This window comes from Pinus tabuliformis, chromosome J (assembly GCF_031772625.1).
Source record: "Pinus tabuliformis cultivar Carrire ecotype Pingquan chromosome J, CPIR1, whole genome shotgun sequence".
Taxonomy (NCBI): domain Eukaryota; kingdom Viridiplantae; phylum Streptophyta; class Pinopsida; order Pinales; family Pinaceae; genus Pinus; species Pinus tabuliformis.
This window is the reverse complement of record NC_142295.1, coordinates 1,073,351,166-1,073,374,503: the sequence shown is the minus strand read 5'-3', so window position 1 is coordinate 1,073,374,503 and position 23,338 is coordinate 1,073,351,166.

The following is a 23,338-nucleotide window of genomic DNA, read 5'->3' as shown; positions in this document are numbered from 1 at the left end:
AGCAAAAATAATATCAAATCACTAATGAGAAATTGCAAAATAAGAGAGAAAATGAAAACTCAAAATAAAAGGAAAATGAATAAGCCACACATATATGAAAACACAAACAAGATCAAATAAAAAAGATCTCAAGCTAAAGAGTAATAATATATAGTTAATATGTGGATTCTCATTTAAGTTGAGTAATTAATTGCTTCTCATAAGGTTTGGAATAAATAAGGCCTTTTATTTAAAGGGAAATCCTAAATCTAGGGAGAAGTCACGAGTAAAAGATGAGATGACATCAAGATGTTGTTTTCTTCAAAATTAAACCTTAATTGAAAATCCTTAATGATTATCTATTAAAGATGTGGCTTACAACTAGCTTTGAAGGTAAATTGAAGAAGATTTTGAATGAAAATAGAATAAAGTGTAGAGACTCCCAATATAACTGTTGTGGAGGTAAATCCCCTCTGCGGACAGAGGCGATCCCTACTAGTCCAAATAGGGTCTAGCAACAATCAAACAACGCTAACACGCAGGTTCCTAATTGAAAATTAAAGACCGATGATGAAGGCCTACCTGGATTCCAACGCTAGTACTTGTAGAAGAGTCGACGCTCCCGTTCCTTTACTCTGGCTGGTCAAAATCCCCACGATCCTCGTGCACGGACACCTGCACATGCAAAGAACGATACAAACACAAGAATAAAATCCAATAGATGCAACTATATATCAGTCAGAAAGGATATAACTCAAACACCATCATAAAGACAATAAGAGTGGAACCATAATGATAGTCGTCTATTATTGATAAACAAAGAAGAATACAACCATAGTTCTGACGTCAAATCCTTCTCAAGAGGGTCCAGCCAGCAAGTTCCCCAAGCATTCACCCTTGAAGGTAGATCTCCCAAGACAAACTCTCTCACTCACAAGTTTACACAACATCAAAACACTTCACAACCTTCCTTAAGCTCTCTAACAATCCCACACTTTTCACACCAGCTACCTATCAAGCTCACACACTATCAGCAACACTCCAAACAATATGAATTCCAAACTAGCAGCTCATAGCAATGGTGGAGGCTTAAATAGGAGAAGGAGTCTCCATGAATGGTGGGAGGATGAGCTTATCTCCAAGGAAGGTGGCTCAAATGACGAAACAAACATGCCAAAGAAGGGAGGGCGACATATACAAGGTCAACAACCAGGTCTGGAGTCATCTGGAAGGCCGGCTGTTAGAACAAACTCGCCCAGACTAGATCATCGCGGGTGCATAACTGCACTGGAGCGTTGACATTGCTACTGCATAACGGAGAAAGTCATGTCAGCGAGATCAATTATAAGCAACAGTCGCGCTGTCTCATGAAATTCGACCATCGCGGGAATCACGTGCACTTCTGCAATGGCAGTGCATTCGGTCTGTTTTGGAGCGCTCACCAGCGCATTTATTTTTACAATAGTCGCGATGATGGAAAAACTTTGGCAAAGTGGGTCATTTGGCAACATTAGAGAGCATGAGCATGATTGATTTGGACTCATGACACAGTAGGAAGAATGGTAGGAAGGCAGTGACAAATTACTGTGTAACACCAGTGACGTACCACGGGTGTGTCGAACAAGATTCATAGAATGCTCAGACGAGTAGTTCGGGCAGTGGTCTGCTACAGAGAGCAGAACCCACCACAGTAGTTGCCTAGGTTTCCTTTTTTGTTGTTTTGAGAGACATGTGTCTCAGATTGTAACTTGAAAATATACATTATTTTTTGGACATATACATTATTTTTTGAGCACCTCGGTGTGCCACACGATATATAGCTATCTATGTTTTATTATTGCGTCTAAATACTTGCATATAATGTTTTTATTATAAATTGCGTAAATGTCTGTTTAATACATGATTTGCCAATGCATTAGTTAATGTGTTTAGCCTTCTAGGAATGTGTTGATATGTGATAAAATCAAAATTTCTTTCCAGTAAGTGAACACGCAAATACAATCTTAAAATTTGAGGGTTTCTGACGGAATAATGCCCATTAAGTTGAAAAACAACAAGTTGAGAGTCTAGATTCAAAATCAATGCACGAATATTGAGGTTACCAACCTCAGCCAATAATCTAATACGGTTCTATATTCAACGACATTGTTCGTGGTACACCCTAGACAAATAGCTTGAAGGTCTACTAACTCACCGTGAGGATCGTAGATCACCCATGCTGCGGAGGAAAGATTCTGTCTACTACGACATGCACCATCAGCGAAACCAATATAAGGTGCAACAGACATCTACACAAGAAGTAAAAAGACATAATAAGCAGCAATAATTCCTACACACCAAGTCAAACATGCACACACTGAAAACACACGTATGTACACAACAGATGCACGAACAACTCATGCATAATATTTTTTAAGATAAAGCCCATTCCGGGGCTTATCTAAAGGGTTTCCTTCATAGTCAATTAGCTCATAGGCCCCTTTCTACAAAACGCATTTCACAATATAAGGCCCGTGCCACATAGGTTCGAGTTTTCCTGCCCCCAGCTTATCATTTGCTTGATCGTACAATAAGACTAAATCTCCCTCAATGAAAGAATGAGGAGTAACAGTCTGATCAAAGTGATTTTTCACTCTCTTCTTCTGTGCTTCGATGACTAAAGAAGCAAGATGATGGGTCTCGTCTAGCCACTCTAGGTAAATAAGACGTTCTTCTACAAGAGTAGTAATCGGGAGCAATTCGACAGCTAACTTGAGAGAAGGTATCTCGCATTCAATTGGAAGGGTAGCCTCCAGACCATAAACGAGTTGAAACGGTGTGAATACGGTGACATCCTTCACTGAGGTACGGTAGGTCCATAAGGTGGAAAACAACATCAAATTCCAATTAGACTTGTGAATTCCAATGGTACACTGAAGCATCGTAACCAAAACCTTGTTGACGGCTTCGGGTTGGCCATTGGCCCGAGGGTAATAAGGCGTTGAACTATCGTGATGCAAGCTTAACTGGGTCGTTAACTCAGTCACCATATGACCACGGAAATGAGAACCGTGATCAGTGACAATAACCTGAGGGACCCCGAATCGAGGAATCACATGATTGAATAAGAATTAGGCAGCTGTCTTACTGTCATTGGACAATGTAGGCATTGCTTCAGCGCATTTTGTAAAATAATCGATGGCAACAATAATATACCCATGCCCCTCAGTCGAGCGAGGGTTACAAGTCATGAAATCTATGCCCCATTTAGCAAAAGGGCCAATGGTAATGACAGGATGCAAAGGGGATGGAGGCACACACATCTTCCATTGGTAAATTTGGCACGCGTGGCAGGAACGGATAGTGAGAATGCAATCCTTAAAAATAGAGGGCCAAAAGTAACCAGCACGGAGGATTTTTTGGGTAGTAGCATAACCAGACATATGACCACCACAGGCACCAGAGTGGCAGTCATTCAAGACTCGTTCAGCTTCCTCAAACATCAAACAACGATGGAGAACTAAATCAATGTAGAGACAGTAGAAGGTGTCTCCAATAATACGATAAGGCTGAGAATGGAAAGAAGACGTCTAGAGATAGACAATAATGTCACTGTACCAGGGGTCGAGGGTACTGATTAAGAACAGAGTGTCATCCAGGATACGATCCTCTATCCGAGAGGGAGCGATAGAGGATGGTAACGAGTAAATCAATTCAGCGAAGACAAGCGACTTCTTAGACTTGACAGTAGTAAACTCCAAATCAAACTCTTGAAGGATAACGATCCATTTCGAGTACTTGCACCTCAGCAATTGACATGACAAGATGTATGTCATCAGGTTGCAATCGGAAATCACTATCGTCGTGCACAACAAAATACAGTGACGGAAACGTTGGACAGCATGAACCGCTGCCAAGGTGAGCTTCTTGACATAAGAATATCGAGTTTCAGTTTCAAGGAGGTTGCAGCTAAGATAATAAATAACGTGCTCGGAACCATCGTCATCATCTTGAACCAAAACCATGCCAATAGTGATGACGACAGTAGTGAGATAAAGAGTATACTCATGATGGTAATTAGGTGGACGCAATAAGGGAGCAGAAACAAGGAATGCCTTGAGTTGCTCGAAAGACTTCTGGGCAGTGTCATCCCAAACAAAGGGAGTGTCATGCTTTAGGAGTCGCGTATAGCCTTTAGCAATCTTGGCGTAGTTAGGAATAAAATGACATAAAATATTGGATTTTCCTTGCAAACTCTGCAATTGCTACAAAGAGGCAGGAGGAGGGAGATTTAGTATAGCTTCAACTTTGAGGGGATCTAGACGAATTCCCTCTTTAGAGACAACAAACCCAAGAAGTCTGCTGGATTCGATGCAGAAGACACACTTATGCGGATTAAGATGAAGACGGTAATGTCGACAGCGAAGAAAAATCTCACGGAGGTGGTTCGGATGGTCAGATCGTTTAACTGAATGAGCCAAGAGGTCATCCAAATATGGCTGAACAATGTGACGGATGTCGTGGAATGCGTAGGACATTGCTTTCTGGAATGTGGCACCGACATTTTTAAGGCCAAAAGGAAGCTTCTTGTAAGCAAAGGTACCCCACAGGTAGATGAAGGAAATTTTGCGTTGATCTGCAGGCGAAATATTAATATGGTTGTAACCAGAAAAGCCATCCATAAATGATTAAATCTCACTCCCAGTATAATCGTCGATGAGCTGGTTGATAAAGGGCATAGGATAATTATCATTTGGACATGCACGGTTGATGTCACGGTAATCAACACAAACCCTAATAGTGCGCTGCTTTTTGGTCACAAGGAAAATGTTAGAGACCCAGTCAGTCAGTGGGATAGGGTAAATAAACCCTGCCTTGAGAAGTTTTTCAACTTCTCCCTTCATAGCCGCGGCTTTTCTCGGGTGCACAGGACGTAAACGTTGTCGAACATGTTTAACACCAGGATATGTAGGGATCTCGTGTACCACAATACTATGGTCAATACCGAGAATTTCTTCATATGACCAAGCGAACACGTCGCGAAATTCCCTGAAAATATCGGTATAAAGCTGAATCTCCTCTGGAGTACAGGTAACTCCAATGTGGATATTCTCAACAATCCCTGGTTTTGACAGAGATGTCGATGGGCATAGTTTACGTAATATTCCCCATATTGCCTTAAGAGAAAACTTCATGAATCTGAATATGCATCTGAAGTGGCTAAGAGGGATACAGGAAGCAAAATCTTCTAGACAAGTAGTCATGGCCTCATGGCTTGGGAGAAACAAGGAACAATGGTGATGATCGAACCAGGGAGGCTCCTCAAAAGACATAGTTTCTAAAATCGATTCATCGAAAGGAAAGATCTCCTTTAATGGATCCGAAGAAACGCTATCTCCAAGCCAAGGGGATTGTACATATGTGTTGAGAGGCCTGCTCAATGGAGCAGGATCGAAAGATGAAGCCGATGCAGAAACAATTTCTACATAGTTGAGCTCGGCAGGACTCAATGACATGACATCACCCCAGGAGTCTACTTGATCGATGGGAGGAACTACCCAAGGATCAGAATGGATAGAAATCATGTTAATGGGGGTGACGTTGGGAGGTGGGAGCGAAAAGACACCCATAAGGGTAGGATCTTTGAAAAGTCTAACGCCCACACTTTCATAGGGAACAAAGGTATGCTCCACAAAGGGAACGTTGCCATCCGAAGAAGAAGAGGCGAAGAAGGACAATTGATCAACCGTGAAAATTTTCCCTTGGTGGGGAAAACGAAGGACATGGAATAGAGATGAGGCCACAATGCGCATGGTGTATGTCTAGCTTCGTCCTAATAGAAGGTTGTAAGTCAAATTTGCGTCAACAACTTCAACTTCAACCTCAACTGTCTTCCCCTCTAGAGTGATGGACAAACGTGGCAGGATACTGAATGGACGAGAATCTATTCCATCGAAGGCTTCCAAAGTATTAGGAGATTGACTCAACGTCGGAGAACCAATGGCCTTCCAACAAGCAAAAAACATGATGCAAGTGGAGGCGCCCTCATCAATAATAGTATGATGAATATTTTTCGAGTTAATGATGACTTGAATGAGGAAAGCAATCTGATGAGGCAATCACGGTACATGATTGTCAAGATCGAAAGTAATTAAATTTGAATCGGCCGGGTCAATGCCACCAATGGCTGATAATAGAGACTTCCTTTGGGAGGGACAACTCTGGAGGACTTCCAAAGTGGACATAGCCGAAGGGGCTTGGGCTAAGTCCTCAACAATGCTATAGTGTTGCGCGGCACGAGCATTGGGGTTATAAGAATATTTCCGGAGCACTCCCTTGGTAGGAGGTTGAATGACTGGCTCAGTGCTAGGCCATTCAATATGGAGAGGGACAGAACTAGACGAAGGAATGTTTGAAGGAACTTCAGGTTCCTTTCCGGCGGGTGGAGGGTATTCTTTCGATTGAGTACTTATATGGATGGGGATAGTCCCAGCCATAAAAACTTGAGAGCCAAAATTGGAAGAGGTCTGAGGTTGATCGACCACCATTTGGGTTTGTTGAGAGGGAAAAGTCTCCTTAAGCACAGCAGGAGTCCCAGGGGTCCCCTTAAGCAAACAACTAACTTCAGACCATCTAGGACAGTCTTTAGTGTAGTGATCCTCGTCATAGATGAGACAAGGGTACTTGGGTTTGCACTTAGTACCATCATCGACTGAAGGCTTAGGAGGGTCCTACTTCGGTGGATCGGATTTATTCTTGCCTTTCCCCTTATTCTTACCTTTCGAAGCTTTATCTGTCGCGGTGGACTGGACGACATTGACTTCGGAAGTTTTACCAGTATTAGACGGGGCCTGAGAAGCATTTTCACTAGGAGCAGTAGATTTTTGCTTCACAGGGGTTGCGGAAGAATTTCGGGAGGATGAAGAAATAAAACTAATAACACCATTGGCGGAAGGCATGGATGGAGCCATAGTAGTTCCAGGTCGCGGAGCATTAGGAAGGTAATCATACTGCGTACTGGATTGGGAATAAACCAAATTGAGATACTGAGAACGCACGATAACTTTCTCTTCAGTGACACATGCCCCAATGGCAATATCTCGAGCTATCAGACTGACAAATGAGGTAGTAAACCAGTCAGTCAAAAGCTGATTAGGGATCTAGAACTTAATCAAATGACGTCGCCTTCTCCATTCATGAATATGATCAGAGATGTGCGTCGCTGTGTCCTGTTTCAAAGACGTAAGGAGGTGTGTTCCCGTTTCATAACAAATCGATAACTGAAAGTGAGTAAGAAATGCCATTGCAAGTGAATTGAAATCCTGGAAAGTTCCACGAGCAAGCTTAATATACCATTTTGCGGCGGAACTAGTGAGAGTCTGTTGGAAAAGATGGAGGCGGATAGAATCATCAAGCCAAGAGTTAAATGAGCACCAGAGGTGATAAGTCATGACATGCGCTTGAGGGTCCTCTCTAGATTTACCATCAAATTTAGGACAATCACCGAGAATTTTGGTCGGAACTGGTGGCGAATATGGATTATGAAGGATCGGATCGTTTGTGAGCTTGGACACATTAGGCAGTTCCAAAGTTGCCAAGAAAGGTAATTGAGGATTAAAGGACATCATAGGATTCTGATAAGAGCCAACATTAGGGTTCCATCTAGCCCCTTGTTGCCCCCATGGGTTTTGGCCAAAAGGATGTTTCCCATAAGGGTTCTGTCCATAGGGGTTATAAGTATAACCGGACGGCTGATCCGGGTTTTGACCACTAGCAACCCAGTGGTTACTAACTTGACCAACATGAGCGTCATAAGGCTACTGAAAATTTTGATAAGGATTGACCTACAGTTGCTGATAATTTTGATACAGAGTAGCCTGAGGTTGCCCTTGGGGTTATTGAAGTGCTTGGAGACCGTATTACGGCTAAGCTTCAAACTGTGCCTGGGGGCCCAGAATGCATTTGATAAACAGGTTGGGCTTGAAATCCAACTTGAGTTTAGAGACCAGGTTGGGTCTGGAGTCCAGTGTGAGTCTGGAAACCGGGTGGGGCTTGAGAAACAACGAGTGCTTGAGCGCCCTATTGATTGGGGGATGGATTGATTTGACTGGACTGATGTCCTTATTGAAACTGAGGTTGACCCAACTAGCTAGAAGGCTAGCCTTGTTGGTACTGAGGTGACCTATTTTCCCAAAAGGTTGAACTTCCTGGGTAATAGACTAACCTTGCTGAAGCTGAGGCTGGCCTGTTTGACCAAAGGGTTGAGCTGGCTGAACGGTAGGTTGGTCTTGCTGAATCTGAGGCTAGCCTACCTGTCCAGAGGGTGGACCTGGCTAGATAGTAGGTTGGCCTTACTGGATCTAAGGCTGGCCTACTTGTCCAGAGGGTAGACCTTGCTGAGCAACGGGTTGCCCTGGTTGGAATTGAGGCTGACCTGGTTGACCAGAAGGTTGCCTTAAGTAAACAAAAGAGGAACTTGTAAGGGTCGAAGGTTGTCCCTATAAGGGTTGTCCTTGTAAGCCTACAGGTTACCCTTGATATGGTTGCCCTTGATACGGCTAGCCTTGATACAACTGCCCTTGATATGGCAGCCCTTGGAAAGCGGAAGGCTGCCCTTGGCCACCATGGTAAGTAGTACGAGCCCAGGTAACAGATAACAGAACGAAGACTTCAATTATGGGTTGAGGGGGGAGGGACCCAGTATGATAAATATGAGCCCCTTGAGGATCATAATAATGCAACGGATTATGCGGATAGGACAATGGTTGGGAGCCTAGAAGGTTCTGATTCAGGTTTTGAAGAGCAAACATGTATTGCTCATATGACCACCCTGCCGGAATGGAGTTGGAAGAGAGCAAGATACTTCCCATAGGATTAATGACTCCAGACACCGAGGACGAAGGACCACCGCTAGCGGGTTCAACAGAAGGCCTGGTAATAGTGGTAACCACCGAGGATGCAATAAAGACACTAACAGTAGGAGCTGTAGAGGCCACAAAAACCGTAGGTTTGGACGGAACAGGCGTGGCTGACACATTGTGAATCTGAGATATGAAAGGCTCTAAGGTGGGGGCTATAGTACGAGACCACATAGAACTCTGATTAAGAGACATGGAACTCATGATGTTGGACAAGGCACGATAGCCCAGGGGCAATGTCATGCCAAGACCTGAGTGAAAGGGGAATCCTCCGTGGGAAGAGGAATTTCTCCACTTGACACAAGGTTCTCTTCAACGGTAACGGGGGTCGTCTCATCCATGTTGGAAGAGGACATTGCAACCGAAACACCAGGGGGAGTAAACGGGAAGTCCTCTTCTGAAGGTTCCCAAATAGGATTCCAATTGATATCGTAAGGTTCCCCTCCTGGAGCTCGAGAGTCAAGAGGTTGAATACTCCGGATAATAGGAAGGGTATCACTAACAACCAATACCTCAGAAGAGACGGGGGATGCAGAGCCTTCATCACTTGGTAAAGGGGACAGGATCGGTGAGTCTGCCAGGATGACTTAACTCAAAATTCGAGGAAAAGAGATAATCAAGTAGGGTTGCAACTCTACACGAACCAAAACACAGTCAAGACTTCACAGGTAAAATGTGAGCGTCGTCAAATAAATTTTTTGACATAGGAACGAAACTTGACCTTTTCATATTTAAAGAGTCGAGAAAAAGGACAAAAGACGACTCTGGTCGCCTTCAAATGTTTAATGAGCCTGAAAGGACAAGTGCTCAAATGATCCTTTTCTTTTAAGGAGTCGAAAAGGAACGAAAGTGACTACTTTGGAGTACTAGATAAGAGGTTTACCAGACAAATTGCAAAACTGCATATACACCTTGGTGATCCAATGAAAGAGAAATTACCAAGGACTTTCTGTATGGCAGTCAATCTTCCTGAATGTTGTGTTTGATGCATTACAGTTCGTAAGGCGGCAGACTCGGCTTCCTATGGCTAATAGGCTGATAACCTAGTGGGGTCTCCCAATATATACTCGACAGTACAGGGAGCACAAGTCCGTACTAGTGGCTATTGGATCACAGAAGGAGGAATCACCCAACCTTAGCGAAAACAATACTGACTAGGTTTAACGACGCTGGAGCACGTCTCTAGCCTAGACCTCTAGATAAATGTGCGTTAAGTTCCAATGTGTTGTTAGGTTCATTCAATAGATTTTAAGAGTTAATCTTGGATTAAGTTTCGGTTTTCAGGCCCTACCAAATGTATTTCAACAATTCCTAGGATGCAGCTACAATGAGTAAAACACCATTCGTTTCGATGAACAACTACCTAAATGAGGGTAAGGAGTTCATTTCCAAGCGAACACAAACCAAAGTAAATGCAAACACTAAGAAACACAATGCATCAATACACTTATCTCACAACTACTAATGAAAGATTTGAACTTTGCTTTCTAATTTCTCAATCATGAAAATTCAGTAATGCAAATGCGCTTTCACTTTCGTATGCTGTATGAATGAAATATTTTTTATTTTTGGAATTTTAATGAAAAACAAGCAAGTGTAAGCTTGACTGATCCAAACAAGTGTGATCTATGTTTGATAGTGTTGATAGTGTGGAATTCAAATCCATATAAGGAACTAGTTCAATAACCAAACACTAGATACCAATCAGAAAGAAAACAAGTAGTAAAATAGCCTCAAACAAAACAATTAGCTGGTTGTGGATGAATCTTGGATGGACGGGTAACCCAAAAAAATGACTTCTTGATGAAACCTTGAAAAGAGCTAGGTCACACAGTCTGAAAATACAAGACCCACTAAATGAAACCAAGGAGAAAGTGCCTTAACCAAATACAGCCAAAACAAGTTGATGAGAGACAAGCAATAGCAAGGGACAAGCAGTACTGGTTGATTCAGGAGGTAAATTTGTAAAAAACAACCTTTACATGAATTGTCGCAGGGATCTAATTAGCAACCTAAGACGAAAGACAAATCATCGCAAGCACAAAGCTAGCAACTGGGCGATGTCGTCGCAGGTGTACACCTGCCTTCTGCGACGGTCCGATTTCAGGAATCGTCGCAACTGTACGACAAAATATCTACGACGTGTAGGTTAACCAAAGAGGATAGGCGCGATGTTGTCGCAGTTGTTAAGCTATAAACAGTGATGATCTCAACTAAGAGAAAAAGCAAAGCAAAAACACTTGAAGGACACCAGAATAATCTCTCAGATAGTGAGAGGGATTACCAAATTGACTCAAGTAACCCAGAACACTGATGGTTCAGCCCCAAAACCAAGAGACACTATCAAAAACAAATCAAGAGAAAAACAAGAGACAACACACAAAGGAATCCCCAGCGGAGTCGCCAACTTGTGATGTAGGAAATGTTCCCTCTGTGGATAGAGACAACCCCTCTAGCCCTAAACTGGGTCTAGTCACAGTAAGACAAAACAACAGCTAATTTCCTTAAATAGTCATTGTTGAAAGAGCCTACCTCAAACCGGTGTTCGATGGAGCTTTCATTGCGCCACTTCAGCTATCGTTTCCTTCTCCTTGATGAGTGATTCACCTGAAACAACACAAGAGAACAACAGAACACGTAACAGAGTACAACAATGATCTATTTACTTATAGAGTCAAGGAACCATAAGCTATCAAGTATATTTTACACAAGACATAGGAAATCACCATTGATTGTATTAAAATGAATAAAAGCAAAGCTTACAACCAAGCCTTGACGTCGCAAGCTTCCTTGAAGGGTCCAACCGGTATGTTTCTTCAAGAATTCACTCTCAAAAGGGTCTCCCAAGTAGATGATAACTCTCTCTCACTCAAAAGCACTAATACAAGGCTAAGGCAATCCATAACCAATTGCTAGACTATCAACAATTCACACTGCAAACTATCAAACTGACACCAAAGCTAGCTAATTTGCTCCATACCAAAAACTATCTGATCATAGCAATGTGGAGTGTTTTTATAAGAGGAGGAGCCTCCATAAATGAGGGAGAGGGAGCTTATAGTTAAGGGGGGTTTCTTAAAAGGTGGAACCGCCATCCCAGAGGAGGAAAGGCGAACTCCCTTGACCCAACAACCAGTTCTAGAACCACCCAGAAGCATTATGTTTGAACTAATTTGCCATATCTGGATTGTTGCAAGTCATACACAAGGACTCAGTGACGACGTCGCAAGTCATACACAAGGACTCAGCGACGACATCGCAAGGAAACAATGTATTCAGAGTCATCATCGCAAGCAAGATTTTGAGGACTTGCGCTGAGCCCTAAAATTCGACCGTCGCAGGGAACAGATGTAACCCTGTAATGACGTCGCGACGTTCTAGTTCATTATAGAGAATCGTTGCAGGCACGATGAGGTTTAGTTGCGACGATCTTGAAACATGGGTAAAAGGGTCAATATTCAGGATTAAAGAGCACTTGTTAATCTTCTTGAATGATTGGGAAGATGTGGACACATTTATTTGATGTATGACACAGCGGAGATGTCGCTCAGAGACTGACTTTATCTGAGATCATGGAATATAAGACCAGTGACAAATTATTGTGTAACACTTCTTTGAAGGGATTGGTGGTAGAACTCATACTAGAGGTCATTTCGTGTTTCTATGATCAACCATGTCCCATGATCCATTGGAATTCCCTCCTTAGAGAGGGTATCTGCAGTGATGTTGTGCTCATTGTAAACATGTGAAGTAGGGAAAAGTGTGAGAGCGGGTTTCAACCAAATTATTTCATCCACCAAAGGAAAAATCCTTCGATTGTGAATTTTCACAATGTCAGTGAGCAATGAGAAGGGTAAAATATCAATTTTTCTCCTATGCATGCATATAGATGTAGGAGTCAGAGAACCAATACTCAAGTTCCAGTTTCAAGCAAAATTCAAGTAGAAATTCATTATGCTAATAAATTAAAAAAGCTTGAAGGAGGCTAGAAAAATATAATAAGAGAAATTTCATCACAATTTCGCGTTGTGCCTATGACAATAGTTACTTAGTACACTTAACAGAGTACATTATCTAATAGGCTAAATGTTTTATTCAGATAAGTGAAATCAAAGATATGACTTGTGAACTCATACTAGATCTGTTGCTATAAATTTTGGAGATGTTTCGTTACTATCACAATATCATCATAGTTTTTCAATTTTATTATGACATGTTAATTGGTTAGTACACTTCGAAGAGTACATGATCCAATGGGCTAAAAATTTTGTTAAGTCTGGTCAAATAAAATATAGAACTTGTGAAGCCGTATTAGATCTACTGTTGTAAATTTTGGATATGTTTCATTAAAATCCACTGATGAAAGCTTATACAGAATTTTGATGTTCTCTCTCTAGGATCTTTAGTTTCTCAAGCTAAATTTTTCACTCATCTACATAGTTTAGGCAAATACATACGGAAATTGCATTCGTTAAGTGGACAAATAGGTAGGCTTCTTCCTCTACTTTTTTTTAATGCAACTATCATGGTGACCATATCAAGAACAATCACTAATCTTACTAATAACAATTTTGATTGAGAATAATACATGGACCTTTTAATGCATTATTCATTTGAGTTATTTGTTGAAAGTGTTTACTTGGTTTGTTGAAAGTGTTTACTCGGTTGTGGCTTATATTATAATTTTATTTTGGTCGCACTTTTGGTCATCCTTTGTGTAGCTTTTTTTTGGTAAGGTTTGAAATCTATATGGAATACTTTATATTTCACAATTACCATCCATGCTAACATTAACTCATACATGTTAAAGAATTGAAGACTAAATGTCGTTTTGCTACTTTTCTTAATGTGATTAGATTCAAATATATTTTTTGTAGAAATAATTTGTGTCTTGTATTTATTTTTTATTTTATGACAGTTGTGCTCAGATAATAGATATTAGCTTTCATTTTTTTATTTTATAGGTGTGGCCTTGCATTCCCTCTACATATCCTTATGTACTTAGCAGTCTCGTTGACCTACTTTTTGGCCATTTGTTGGACATTAATATACTAATCTTATCTATCTGCTTGGCAAGTATGTAATTCAAGAAATATTCCTCTAGCCAAAGTTGTGCTTAGTCTTACAACTCCACAAGAGTTCCATTTTCATACAAAAGAGTGCTTTTGAACTTATCAAGGAGCATATTGTCAGGTTTTGCACATGTATTCAGATGCTCATATGTCGCCATATTTTTCATTTGTGTAGCTTTGAATATATGTTAGTAGCTTTTAGAGTAAATGCTTTATTTTTCTATATATTATATACCAAACCTAGCATATTTACCCATTGAATTTGCATATGAGCCAACGATTTCCATATACCCGTATTGATGTGATTACCAGTGAAATAAGGTTTGCAAATTTACATGTCAGTTGATTCAAATATTTTTATCTTCTTTCAATTGATAGAACCTGTGATACTTTAATTGATTCATTCTTTCCCAAAAGCACTTGGGGGTTTTACTTAATTGCTTCCTTTTGTCTATAAAGCACACGGGACAACCATCATAGATATGGACATGAATCAAATATATATGCACCTAAAATAACATGTCTTTTATACTTGAAATGGGTACAATGACTAGGCTTTTGTCAAGAGGAACATGTGGAAAGGTCCATGTGTAGCTTAATGTCATCTTTAGACAATGCTTCTATGTTATTTTATACATGGCTGAAGAAAATACTTCAAACATATAATGTCTTAGGCTACTTAAGAAACATACAAATAACATGATTGTAATTTTAAGGTTATTATCCTGGACAAACAAAAATATGAATGGAAATATTTAAAAATATAATCATCCTTGTGTTCTTGGATATGACATGAACCAAGGTCTAGCTTCAGACTTTATATTAGGGAGACCATCTACTTATTCATTTATTTCCTTGTAAATGTGATGAAAAAGAAATTGAATTAAAGCTTGTTTTGAAAATTCTTCTCTCTTCAAAGACAAACCATAAATGATAATTTTCCAGATTGTGCAACTTAGACTAACCCTAATTGTAACCCACTTATCGTGTCCTCTTGGTTTGAGAGAAGTTCCAAAAATAGTGTGCATCAATTGGAAGATAATTTTTGCATGAATGCATACACACTCTTTGAATTTGTGTCCTCATTAATTGCACTTGTGAGTTCCCTTACTGTCCTAGAGATTTGCACCGTACTCTAATGGTAATAATTTCATTGAAAAATAAACTTTGAAATAGGAAAACTAACAAAAGCATAATATAGTATATTAATAAAATATGGAAATATAAAATTTCCTATGTAAAATCACTGGTTCAATTCCCTGCCCCGATTAGGGTCATATATTAGACATGCTGAAGATATTATCCTTAAAAAAAAAAAGATATAAAAATAAAAATAATAAAAATGATTTATTCTTTAATACATTATAAAATTATTTAATTAATAAAAAATAATATAAAAAATATTTTTATATATTATTAAGATTAAAGTTAATTAATTTAAATTTTCATATATCAAATATTCATATAATATATTAATAAAAAAAAAAAAAAATAGATTTAAATTAAATATCAAAAGGTATCATCATTAAAATAAAAAATCTGATGTAAGATACATTATTATTATTTTCTAAATTATGAAATAAATTTTTTATAATTTATTAAATAATAATAATAATAATAATAAGATATGAAATATTAGGCACCTTAGTAAGAAAGCTTTCCTTAAAGCCAACAAGAATTCATTGGTCAAGAAAAACCCTAAAGATCGAATCTCAAGGGTTCATCTCCCTTTCATCCAAGGGACTACTGATAAGATTGCAAGGATTCCTAAGAAGCATAATGTTCCCTCTACCTTTAGACCCCTTAACACAATCTGTAGCTCCCTCCGGTCAGTAAAGGACCCAATCGACCCCAAGGACATGAAAGGTGTCTATGTTATTCCCTGTTCCTGTGGGGCTCCCTACATTGGTGAGACTGGTCATTCTATTAATTAGAGGATTAATGAGCACTCAGCTGACTTAAAACATGGGAGGACCTGGTCTTCCGCCTTAGCAGAGCATGCTGAAAAGACAAAGCATCACGTATGTATTGAGGAAGCTCGTATTATTGCTAGGGTTGCTCAATTTCATCACCGGAAATTTAGGGAAGCCATTGAGATTGAAAAAAGGCCAAAAAAATCATCCACATGGGGTAACTCAAGCGGTAGTGGCCGTGGAAATGAAGTCTCACCGAACCGGAAGTCTTGGGTTCAAATCTTGCGCTACCCTTCCCCTGTAGTGGGGTATGTAATGGACATGAAAATCGAAGAGTCCTACCAAAGCTTACAAAAAAAAAGGCCAAAAAATCTCAATAGAGATGACGGCTAGAAAAATAGTAGTTGCTGGATCCCTGCCCTTTCTTCCTAGCCGTTTCTCGTGCCCCCGGTCCTTGTGGTGTTATTCCCCATCATTTTCTGGATCGTCGGTATTTCCTTTTTTATCGTCCCTTTGATTTTATGTTTTTATTCACCTGTTCTCTTTCCCTTCCTCTCGATTAATATTATAAACTTTATTGTTTGCTTAAGTAATAAAAATCCTTTTATAAAAACTTCCTTTACCTAATTATTGATGAAGGTTTTTTAAGTTGAGAACTATTAACTAACCTACTTTAAAACAAACTTCTTACTTTCTTCCCATTGGTTTAATTAATTTTTATCCTTGGTCCTTATTCCACTAAATTATTGAGTTATCCTTTTAGGAATTATTCTTATTATATTATATTGATATATTTAATTATATAAGGCTTAAGTTTATATTTATTTTAATAGCTTTATTAATAAGATTGATTAATAGATTAAAAAGACAAGAGTCCTGGGCCGGATGGGTGGACCATTGAGTTCTACATAGCCTTTTTTGACATCCTGGGGGACGATTTACTCAAGATTGTGGAAGATTGCAGAAGGAGTGGAAGAATTTACCCGACCATCAAATCCACCTTCAGTGCCCTCATACTGAAATCTAACAATCCCTCCTCATTCAACAACTTCCGTCCCATTTCCCTCTGTAACTGCCTGTACAAGATTATTGCAAAGATCATAGCAAATCGACTGAAGCCTATCCTCTCCAGGCACATATCCTCGGAGCAATTTGCTTTCCTATAGCACAGACAGATACATGAGGCTATAGCCACAGCGCAGGAACTCCTCCACACTGTACAGATGAAGAACAGAAAGGCATGATTCTGAAGGTGGACCTCTCAAAGGCATTTGATAGAGCTAATTGGCTCTACATAAGATTACTTCTGACTCATCTTGGCTTTCCCTTTGCATATATCAAATGGATCATGAGTTGCGTAAAAGATGTATCTTACAGTGTGCTATTAAATGGGGAAGCCACATCTTTCTTCCTCTCGGAGAGGGTTCTCAGGCAGGGATGCCCACTCTCCCCACTACTTTTCTTACTTATCATGGAAGGATTAAGCAGGGACATCATATCTGCCCGCAATAGGAATCAACTGGCTGACATTAAGATATCTAAGAATTTTTATCTCACCCATCTATTATTTGTTGATGACATTCTCATTTTTTTAAATGGCAGTATAGGAGGCACCACGGTCCTACAGAATATCTTCACTCTTTTTCAACAAGCAACAGGGATGACTATAAATGATGGTAAATCTACAATTACTTCCTTTGGCTGCTCACAACATGAGATTATATTTACCGCACAGCGCTTCCCTTTTACCTCACTGAACCTGGAGGACGGTCTTAAATATCTGGGCTTTAGGCTTAAGCCTAATGGGTACAGGATCGCGGACTGGACATGGCTGATTGCGAAAGTGGAGAAGTGTCTACAGGTTTGGTACCATAAATACCTATCCCGTGCAGGTAGATTAGTCCTTATTAAAGCTGTGATTGAAGCCACTCCTATTTTTTGGATGACTCTGGCCTGGATACCGAAAGGTATATTGAACAAACTACAAAGTATATGCTGCATATTTTTATGGGATGGTAATCAACCAGGTAGATTATTTGCCTGGGTCAAATGGGACACTATTGCAATGCCTAAGAGATGGGGAGGATGGGGTATCAAAAGGCTTGATCTTTTTTCCAAAGCCCTGGTAGCGAAGCTCGGTTGGCATCTCATCACCTCAACAGCCTTTGGTCCCGGGTTGCACAGGTTAAATATATATGGCCCATGAACCTGATGGACTGGTTCAGACAACAGCACAGAACTAGTAATAACATCTCCAATGTATGGAAGGCGGTCACTAATGCATTACCACTCCTTCGTGAAGGCATTACATGGAGAATAAAGGAGGGCAATGCTGTCCGTATTGGCATGGACCCATGGGTTGGTTGTGGCAATGCACACAGACTACCGGTAGACTTGATAAGGCTTTTACACAGCAGGGGTATCACCCACATCAAACACATCGGGGACAGGAACAATTCCTCCTTCCTACAACAAGCATGGAAATTGGCTCGTGATCTAGACATCCCTATACAGTGGCGACCTGATTGGCAGGAATACATAGATGCTCTTACACAAGCTCACATCTGACTTTCCGAAGGACCAGACGAGATTATATGGGCCTTTGCCAAACATGGTACATATTCTCCAAAAGCGGGATATATGAGATTAATGGAACCATTCAAACCCCCGAACATAAACCCTACTTGGAGATTACTCTGGAAGCTCAAGGCGGCCCCTCGCACCCGCTTACTGATGTGGAACATTTTGTTTGATAAGATACCCACAGGGTCAAATCTGATGAAAAGATCCTTCCACGGCCCTTTCTGGTGTCACCTGTGCTGCAATGATGAAGAAAATACTGATCTATTCCTACATTGCCCCACCACTAAGGCACATTGGAATTCCATCATTTCTCACTATCCTAGCTTAAAATTATGGCAAGGACACAACATTCTGGATGCCTGGAGCACATGGTGTCAAAGTCAAAACGGAAAATCCAGAAATATGCCTCTTCTAGTTTGCTGGTCACTTTGGATTGCTAGAAACCATTCTATTTTCAACCACAAAATACCCCACTGACCTACCATCCTGCTTCATATCATTGCGGATTATGATCTACTTCCCGAGGAGGACTCCAATGCCCCTCCCTGCACCATTATACCAGAAAACATAGACAAATCAAAACTGTGGGCATACTTTGATGGCTCTGCGCAGGAGGCTGGATGTGGTGGCGGAGCCATTCTCTACCTAAATGATGCACATTGTTACAAGATCCAAATAAATTTAGGCAGGGGAACGAATAATTATGCTGAACTCTGCACTGCTAAACATCTCATTCATTTTGCATTGGAAAAGAATTGCAGACATCTACAGCTGTTTGGTGATTCCAAAATCATTTGCAATTGGTTAAATAATGCATCCCAATGTAATGCATTTTCACTGAGGCATATATTAGATGAAGCTAAAAGATTGATATCTTCTTTTGACTCCTTTACTTGTCGCCACATTTACAGGGAGCAAAACACGGGGGTAGATCACCTTTCCAAAGAGGCAGTGCTTAGACAGGGCAATGACTGGATGATCTAGGAGGAAATAGATGGGACCTTCCACCAATATTATCACAGACCTTTTGTGGATACTAGAGATAATGGGCTACTAGCCCTATAATATGATCTGATAAACCTGTATATAGCATGTTTGTATTTACATCTTTTTGGACTATATTATGTTTTGTATATACAACCCAGATTTTGATACTTAGTATCTCTCTCTACGAAGAGACAGCTTACAATTTTGATCTTATTCTCTTTATGTTAGAGAACTGGTATAGATACAGTTTAGCAGATAACAGACTCCCTGCGTGGAGATAATCATTACCTTTCTGGTCAATAGTTTTGTTTTTGAACTTGACAGGCAACTCTGCCTCCATATGCATATGCCTCTGCATCTACAAAATGTAATTTCTTTATATAAAGAGAAATTACGACTTTTTTCCATGGGAAAAAAAAAAGATCGATTAATAGATTTAACAACATTTAGTTGGTAATAACTATAACAATACTAACTTACAATTAGATATTTAATTATATATAGATTTAATATTAACCCCTTTGATTAAATATGAATAAAAACTAACTTACAATTAATTAACTAAATGTTTAATTATATGATTTTAATATAATATTAAATATTTTATTATATAACTCTTATTTAAATTTAACGTCAACCTTTTTAATTTTAATTGAATACGTTGCCTTATCTATATAGATATTAAACTAACTTTCCATTAACTATCTAATTATATGTAAATTTAATATTAGCCTCTTTTAATTTAATATAAGTAAAACTAACTTACTATTAGTTTACTAATTATTTAATTATGTAACTTTAATTATATAACTTATTATATATATATATATATATATATATATTACTATTAATAATTTTGGTTCATATTGAATAAATACATTACCTAATTTATATTTGATATTAAACTAATTAACTAAATATTTATTTATATTACTTAAATATAGGTCATTTCAATAACTAATTAATTCCTATTAATTATTTTATAGTTAAATATGGTAATAGGCATTTAACTAATTTATATTATGTTCCCTGTTCATATCCCTTGGTCCAATTAGGTTAGCCGCTTAGCTCCAGTCGTCGTTGACGAGTTCAATATAGTCGTTGCCTAGTCAAATATAGCCATTGGATGTGCAAACATAGTCGTTGGATGTTTTGCTCTGTCTATTTTACATGCAACCTAGATTTGAATCTTCAACTTGTCCTGACGATGAACCACACTAGTTGGTTCGTCGACAAATGCATTCCAATGTGATTTAGGTCTAAAATATTCTCAAAAACTAAATATAGATCGCAAAAGCTTAAATTCAACATATGAAATATTATATATATAAAATTTTGTTTTAAAAAAATATATTTAAATAATCATTTATAAAAAATCTACTCATTTCCATTTAATCTTTATTTTATAAATAATAAATTTATAAATATTTATTTATTTAATAATATTATTAATTATTATTATTTCATAATAAATTAGGTATTTAAACGTATCATATATACATATATTAAATATTTTGAGTAGTTATAATGATAATAATTAAATAAGTTTTTATAATATTAATTTATAATTTTATTTAATAATAATATTAAAATATTTATAATAATATTTGATAATTTTCTTAATAATAATTAATTAATTATTGTTATTTAATAGTATTTAAAAATTATATGAAAATTATTTTTATATATTATTAACATTAAAGTTAATTAATTTAAATTTTAATATATCAAATATTCATATAATATATTAATAAAATAAAGAAATCTATATTGAAAAAATAAATTTAAATTAAAGATAAAAAAATATCATTATTAAAATAAAAATAATAAATATACATAATAAATAATATACTTAAAATTCTAAATTCTAATGTAAGATACATTATTATTATTTTCTAAATTTTTAATAATAATTCCAATGTGATTTAGAACTAAAATATTCTCAAAAAACTAAATATAGATCACATAAGCTTAAATTCAACATATGAAATATATATATATATATATATATATATTATATTAATTTAATTTTTTTAATTATTTTTAAAAAATCTATTACTTTCAATTTAATCTTTATTTTATAAATAATAAATTTATAAATATTTATTTATTTAATACTATTATTAATTATTATTATTTCATAATAAATTACGTATTTAAAAGTATCATATATTCATATATTAAATATTTTTTCAAAATATTTAAATAAGTAGTTATAATGATAATAATTATAGACCATCATAGACTTCCTAACATAGACTATCATAGACTTTCTAAGTTAGCTTTAAATTCCAGCCAAAACCACCTAAGGCTCAATCGGGGTGGCATAAAGACACAAGGGCCTGGTTAAACTATTGGGAGATCAACAAGAATGATGCATTGCAAAACATAAATAACATTAAAGATATTGTTACTTCTAAGTTCAAAGAAAAAATGTGGTGTGAGAAAGATTTAGCAGCTAAAAGAAAATTAAGTTATTATAAGAAGGTCATCAACCTCACCCTAGAAGATCAAAAGTATCTCTCTATTTTAACTAGCTCAAAGAAGAAAATTAATATAGCAAAGATTAGAATGAATTCTCATGAGCTCCATAGTGAAACAGTTCGTTGGGCAGTTCCTAAAAAGCCATGGATGGAAAGGATCTGCCATATATGTGAGAATAGGAACATGAGTATGAAAACCACTTCCTCTTAGAGTGCCCAACGTACAACCACATTAGATCTCAGTTTCACAATCTTTGTTACAATACTGACCTTCCTAGCCTTTTACAATGTCAAAATTATAGTGAGCTTGGGAGGTTTCTCTCCAAGCTTTTTGAGCATAAGAATAAAATCTTAAGTCAAAATAAATAATTTGTTTCTTTAGGTCTGATAGACCAATGTTTGGTCTCAGTGGAGGTTAACCACCACCACCATCATCATCAATTAAATAACTTTTTATAATATTAATTTATAATTTTATTTAATAATAATATTAAAATATTTATAATAATATTTGATAATTTTCTCAATAATAATTAATTAATTATTATTATTTAGTAATATTAAAAAATTATATGAAAATTATTTTTATATATTATTAACATTAAAGCTAATTAATTTAAATTTAAATTAATATTTATTACATATAATTTGAAGTTCAAATTATAAAAATTATTTCATATATTGATGTGTTAGGATATTTTTTATTTTTTTTTTAAATTTGTGATTTATTATGATTATTTAAAATTTGATAAATAAAAATATAAAAATAATACTTTCTTTAGATTTAAAAGGAATTTCACTTGGCTTCTAAAATTTTGTGATGATTTCCTTACACAACAAATTATAGCTTATATAATATTACTATTTCACTCAAGGCTCCCAATCCCCCTCATTTAATTTATTGTGCAATAAATTTAAATGGAAAATAGACATCAAATTTTGATCATTACAAAATATTATTGCAAATATAAAAAAATGTCATATCAAATACAAAAAGATGTCATATCAAATCTCCCTCATTCTCACACAAATTCTCATATCAAATACACGAGTACTCAAATATCATATCCGATTTTCATCATTTCATTGAAAAATATTGTAAATACACAATCATATAAACATTCCTTCATATTTTGTTACACACAAGATTGTATATACACACAAACAAATGTGATCAAGGATACAAATACAAAATAAAAAATGCATACAATCAAGAATACAAACACATAATAAAAAATGCATACAATCAAGAGTATAAACACACATACAATCAAAAGTACAAATCCACAATGAAAAATGAGAACAATCAAGATTACAAACACCCAATGAAAAGAAAAATTCAAGTTTTAATCATTACCAATAAGATTGTAATTGCATAATTAATATAAATACACAATAACTACACTAACATAGCAAGCATTAGA